Below are 7,158 nucleotides of genomic sequence, written 5' to 3'. Positions count from 1 at the left end.
TGCATATTCCTGCATTAGCCAGAAATCTGATTTCTGTAAGCAAGCTAGATAATGTAGGTGTAAAAATAGTGTTCGGGAGAGTTACATGCAAGATGGTTCAGGGAGCATAGGTAATGATGTGGGGAGTTCGGATTGGAACTCTATACAAGCTGCAAGGTAGCACTGTTATTGATGGGTGCAACAACTCTATGGTTCTTGAAAGTGGAGTAGAAAATCTGGTGGTCTCTGGAGAAAAGACCATGTTATGGCATCAAAGCTTGGACATATTGGAGAGAAGGGCCTTTGAATACTTCATGGTAAAGGTATGGTAGAAGGTATGTCTAATAGCTCTCTAGATTTTGATTTCTATGAAAATTGTGTATATGGAAAGAAAAATCGGGTGAGTTTCCGCTTTGGTGGTAAGAGGGTGAAACTGATATTAGAGCTTGTGCACAGTGATGTGTTTGGACCTGTGTCGGTTCCATCACTGGGTAAGTCTATGTACTATGTATCATTTATAAATGACTTCTCAAGGAATACATGCATATATTTCCTCAAGAAGAAATTTGAAGTCTTTGACAGGTTTAAAGAATTTAAGGCTTTGGTGGAAAACCAAATAGAGAAGAAGATAAAGGTGCTCAGGACAAATAACGGTGGAGAGTTTTGCAAGAAGGAATTTGAAGAGTTCTATAAGAAGTGTGCTATAGCATGACAGAAGACTACTTCGTACACACCTGAGAAAAATGGAGTTGCAAAAATAATGAATAAGATGTTGATGGAAGGGGCAAGAATCATGCTCAGTGGTGTCGGGTTAGGACAAGGATTCTGGGTAGAGGTGGTGGAGACTGCATGTTACTTGGTCAATAGATCACCTTCATCAGTGTTGGAGGATAAGAATCCACAATAGGTATGGACTGGTAAGAAATCCTCTTGTCGCACGGAATGAGTTGATCTTGCGGACAAGATAGACCTTCCTAGAATCTAAAGAAGACCTAACGACAAGCAAACCAACCAGACACTATCTTTCTCTAAATATGTTTCAATAAACAATAAAAAAACAAGTGTTTTTAGGGCCTACCTTTGGTCCAACACAAGCTTGTGGATGCCCTCGCTCCTTTGATCCAAATGAGCTCCTTTTCACGAATCTGCAAACACAAACAAGGCAAACAAATTAAATAGCACTTGAAAAACCAATTGCATAAAACATATTTAACATGAAAGTCAAGGAGTCCATGAAACAAATAACATAAGATACTTGTTGAGAAAAATGAGTTTGATTGTATTAATTCAAAAGAAGAAGAACCTTACAACATTTGCCTTGACGCTGTACAAGCTCCTCCCAGGGTCCAACAAGATGTCTCCTCTACTTTGACAAGTTTCACTCACTCTCCAATGGAACCAAGAGGTATGTGATCTCACCTCTCAAGCTCAACCAAAGAGTCTTAATTTCACCAGCATTTACCCTCAAAATGTTCAGCTTCTAACCTCCCTAGTCCTCACCCCAATGCCTGTATTTATAGTGCAATGGAGGGAAGTTACTATGTCCTCCTTCAAAGGGATAAAGCCCTCCTTCAAAAGGATAGATCCTTTAGTCAAGGGATTAACTCCTTCTCTTTTGGGATGCATGAACCACCTCAGAGCGAACAATCCACGTCAAAATTCCTTTTAGAAAACTCTAGAATTAACCCAAAGTGAGTTTTTTAAGATAAAACTTGCGCCTTTTGACTTTCACAGGGGTCCGCACCTACACTGTTAGGAACAGAGCGGGTAGGTACGCAACTTTTGTACACAGAAGGTGCGGGACCGCATGTGACCATGAGAGAAAGTGCGGAACCAGAGTTACATTGATATTTAATGTCTTTCTCCCACTTCTAAAGCTTGATATGAAGAGCTGAGGTCTTATAATTTCTTAGGAGGACAGTACAAGTGATGATAGACCCATACTGACTGCAAATAATCATGGTGACGATATTTTTGTGTAACAGATTGCCCCCTAAAGTGCGAAGTCTGTAGTAGATGAGGATTTCATTTATCATATAGGAAGAGTGAAGTACTTTATCATTTCGAGGATTATCTTGTGGAGAGCCCGGTTGGAACCTGTAAAAACATTCAATGCAAGATATATATATGAGATCATATCATCGCTGAGGTAGGCATTCCCATACTCAGATCAAAACTAACTAGAAAACTATCTACTGCTCTGATATAGGAATGATCTTGTAAAACATCATAAGTATAGACTCGTGTGAACACAATATGGACGCAGCCATCTGTTTATGAATAGTCCACAACATAATGAATACAAAATTCCTCGCAGCCTGGATGGTGGAAACTAGATCCAGGGTCTTCATTTCTATATCCCGAAACAGTACGATTCTATCCATGCGAATAAATGTGTTGAAGTCGAACATGGTAGAAACCACTTGATTACCAGTCAATGATGTAAACTGTTAACAAGTGTGAGAGAAACCACCAGTGATGTCAATGGCTCTCAAAGTACCTAGTACAATCCATGAAATGTGAATAAATGTGTTTATGTCGAACATGTCACGGAATCCTTCGATCGAAATTCAATGATGTAAACTATCGTCAAAGGCGAGAAACCTGCCATTGAGGCATGCAGATCTCAAAGTACTGACAATTCCTAGATCATCTTTCTAGATAATGTGCTGATGTCGATAGAAAGTGATCCGTCGTAGGCAAGCCCACAACACGAAATCATAGATTAAGTTTAAGAAATTTAGTTGCAAGGATTGACTCAGGGATGGTCAAGATGGATGACAGATATTTTGCAGATGAATGGCTTATTGGCAGTGACCTCTTGAACACATAACGACACGACAGATGGCTTGGTAACAATTGACCCAAAGTTAATACCCAGAAACCGGCTGAAGACTTTCAATGTGGTTTGACCAATTGTTAGGCAAAGGATTTCCCAACCCAGGTGAATAAAAGTGTCGTGTTCAAGAGTGGTTACAAAGTATGACAAACAGACTTATTTTTCTCTCTTTTCCCCCACCATTTCTGGCAAGTACCTCTTTATTTTTGACAAGCTTGAGGAGGATAACATTTGCTTGATTATAAGCTCATCCTTCGGATGAGTCCAGCTTAGTTTAGATTCGAACCCTAAGAAGGAGTGGTTCGTTCCTGTTTGTAATTGAACAGGTCCTTTACTGTGAAATTTTAACGAGTCCAGTATAGGAGAAACTCGGCATTTTTCAATTTTAGAGAGTCTGAAAAAAACTTAAGAAGACTCCAGGGTTGACCTTTTTCGTAAATTTGTGTCTCCCAAGCCCGAAAAAGTATAAAATAATACTTGAGAGAACCATTTGATATTTTACGACCAAGGAGTACTTTTCGTTATTAGTGTCACTGATCCGAAAAAGTAAAAAAACGATCAACGACACGTCGTTTTATAACCAATATCGAATTCGAAACGACAAAAATCTGGCAATCTTTTCATGTTTTTACGGTCGGAAAAGAGCTGTAAGTGGACCGTCTTTTAATTCCGTTTTAACGAGTGTAAAATAAACGCTCGACAATCTTTTCATATTTTAGGAGTCAGAAAAGGGCTTAAAGATGACTCTACTTGTTTTTTCGTTGAAAATGATAGATTTCGCCTGAATAATCCTTTATTCTGCACAGAAACACAAACATTACTCATACCTGTTTGAAATGGATAAAAGCGTTGCAAAATGCCTTTTCAAAGTGAAACATAAACAAATTTGCGATTTATTTACTCAAAAAACTTATAAAAAGGGCCTTTGTCAATTCATTTTTACAGTTCGAGTTTGGGTGAGAAAATAATGCTTTTGCTTAGAAAACTTCCCGTGAAGATTGTGGAAAATCCAACCGTCGGAATTGAGCGCCATCTTCTCCAGGTAATCCACATCATCCTACTCTTCATTTTCAACCGTTTAGTTTTTTGATTTAGTCCCTCATTTCATTTTTTGGGAGGGTTTTTAGGCGCAAAACCCGCACGCGGGGGTCCGTAGGTTTACCATTGCGGACCCGCGGACCCCGAATTTTTCTCCATTGGGAAAAAGCTCAGGGTCCACACCTTCCATGTAGACAAAGTGCAGACCCACGCACTGTGTCTAACGTGGAGGGCACGTACCCCGCAGCAAGGGCTTTGAACCAAAATTCCTCAAAAATGGACCAATCAAAGTGTTTTCTAGCAATCTAATTAATCTTTATACTTGACGCAGAGAGTATATCATGCTAGATTGGCGTGAACGGGAGCATGAGGACGTGGATACTGCCGCATGGAATCATCAGCCTTCACTTGATGCTTTGAGGGCATGCGGACTGTACAAATTCTGGACCATTCCTGGCATGAGGGCTCAGGTAGATTTTTTGCAGTGGCTGGTTGACAGATGGAGCATACAGGACCAGTGCTTCTTCATTGGCAGGCACCGGCTCGAAATCGAGCCAGAGGACATTTATTTCTTGACTGGTTTGCCTAAGAGAGGCGAAGACTTGACTCTATACGGGACTAGGCCAGGTGGCCAGTCTGTCGATAGCCTCTAGCTAGAGTACTGCAACAGCCAGGCTAAAGACAAAGGGATAGACATAAAAACCATATCCCGTCCTGAGCTCATGGTGATTGCGTTTATTGTCACCAGACTTTGTGGAGCTGCCGCATTACATGTTGCCACCGGATCCCAGATGCGTATGGCAGTTGATTGCTTTCAAGGCACCATCTTCAACTGGTGCAATGCTGTGCTGGCCAATGTGAAAGGCCAACTGACCAGGGCCAAGAGCGGACGACTAAAGACCTTTGGTTATGGGGCTTTGGTTGTGAGTTTTGGCCTGGAGAGGGTTCCTATGCTGATCCCACAGCATCTTACTATTGGAGTTGCGCTTCCTCGAGAGCCCAAACTGATGCGATGGGTCGCAGTCATGGACCGTCACCTAGACGAGAGGACAGAGGTTGCTCGGCTCACACCTGAGTATTTCCAATGGTTGGAAAACCAGGTTTTTTCCATTCAGGACTTCCCTTACGCTGGGATAGATTTTCATGGTGACCCAGACATGGCTCTTCCACCAGGAGAGTAGTGGGATGAGTCAGGTAAAATCCTTTTCAACTTTTCCTATTTAAATTTTTTTTTATTTTTCCATCGTCTCAAAACTGATAGTAAAAATTTCAAATGCAGATGTGGGTCCACAGCGACTAGCCGCTCTCCGGCCTTTCGAGAGGAGGCAACCAGTTGCATCGGTACCAGCCCCACAGGACGAATCAGCAGAGGTTTTGGCTGAGTTGGAGGGTCATCTTGAGCGCTTGACAGGGGATATTCCTAAGACCACTATATACGACATTCCTCGTCGACTTCAGCGCTATGTGATTGGAGTCCCGGGACCTTTTAGGAGGTTCCTTTGCAAGGTGGCCCGGGCAGTGGTTTCTTATAGAGATCATCACCAGTGATAGGATGATCGCCTTTTCTGGGTACATGTGACATTTTTGTTTTTTGTACTTATCATTTTTACAGATCATAAGGTGTTTTTCAACCTATGATCGAAGACGATGTATTTTTTGACACACTCCTATATATATATATATATATATATATATATATATATATATATCACTCTTACAGTTTATCTTGTAAATCATGTTATGGAATGGTTTTAAATTTACATGTATGATTATTGCAAATGTCTATTTAACATTCGAGAAACAATTGCATCTGCTAATGTATTTAAAGACCTTGGAATATGCTGATATGCAATGTAATCAAACTCACGTTCTAAGAGACGCACTCTCAAAAATAATCTTAATAAGACTGGATTTTTAATGGCATACACTCTATTAAGCTGTAATACAACGAGTTCAGAATCTAATCTCACTATCAAACTCCAAATCCCAAATGAAATAGATTCAGACAATAACTCAATCACTGCACTGTACTCTGCAATGTTGTTTGTTGTTTGACCGAGGCTTACCCCATGCATAGAAACTAACTCGTCAGAGGGCGAATAGATAACCCAAGCTGCGGAAGAGATGTTCTGTGTATTACGACGGGCACCATCAACAAATCCAATGTATGTTTGGAGAGGCATCGACATTTGCAATATCAAGAGTAAAACCAAGATAAGTAGGAATAATGACGGAAAAACACTCTCTAAACTAAGCACACTTTTTAAATTAAAACACACCAGCTAGAATGAAAAAACTATCCTAACTAAAAATCTCCATACCCCATTCTTTTAAGCATAGTACCTCTTCAAGTAAAGGCCATTTCTGGGTTTACCCAAAGAGTCCCCATCAAAGTCTACCAACTCATAGGCCCCTTTTGCTAGCTTTCTCTTAACAATATAGGGACCATGCCACATAGGAACGAATTTCCCAGCGCCTAATTTATCATTAGCTTGATCATACAATAACACTAGGTCTCCTTCCGAAAAATTTCGAGGGGTCACATTCCGATCATACTGAGCTTTCATACGTTTTGCGTGAGTCTCGATTGCCAATGCAGCGTCACGTCGATTCTCATCTAATTGAGCTAAGTATAACAAACACTTTTCCTCTTCGGAAGTAGCTGGAAGTAACTCGATGGCCATTTGCAGTGACGGGATTTCGCACTCAATGGGTAACACAGCTTCCAAACCATAGACTAGTTGGAAAGGAGTGAACCCTGTTGATGTTTTTACTGAAGTTCAGTACGCCCAAAGCGCTGAAAATAGCATGTTGTGCCAATTCGACTGATGAATCCCGATGATTCGTCGGATCATGATAACTAAAGCTTTGTTGATGGATTCAACTAGACCATTCGATTGTGGATAATAAGGGGTTGAACTATCGTGATGTAAACCAAGCTGGCCTGTAAGTTCGGTCATCATAACGTTTCGAAAATGACGCCCATGATCAGTGATTATTGCTTGTGGGACACCAAACCTAGCAATTATATGATTGAACATGAAAATTGCAGCTATCTTGCCGTCTGCCTCGAATGTAGGCATCGCCTCGGCCCACTTAGTAAAATAATCTACCGCAAGGATGATATACGCATGCCCCCGGCCGAGTGAGGGTTACATGTAATAAAATCGATACCCCATTTGGCAAAAGGACCAACGGCAATTATAGGGTGGAGAGGAGCAGGTGGAGCGCACATCTTACGATCAAAAATCTGGCAGTTGTGGCATTTTTGGACCGCCGTAATACAATCTTTAAACAATGAC

This window comes from Pinus tabuliformis, chromosome X, assembly GCF_031772625.1.
Source record: "Pinus tabuliformis cultivar Carrire ecotype Pingquan chromosome X, CPIR1, whole genome shotgun sequence".
In the NCBI taxonomy this organism is placed as follows: domain Eukaryota; kingdom Viridiplantae; phylum Streptophyta; class Pinopsida; order Pinales; family Pinaceae; genus Pinus; species Pinus tabuliformis.
The sequence above is the reverse complement of the archived record's forward strand: the minus strand, read 5'-3'. Positions refer to the sequence as shown.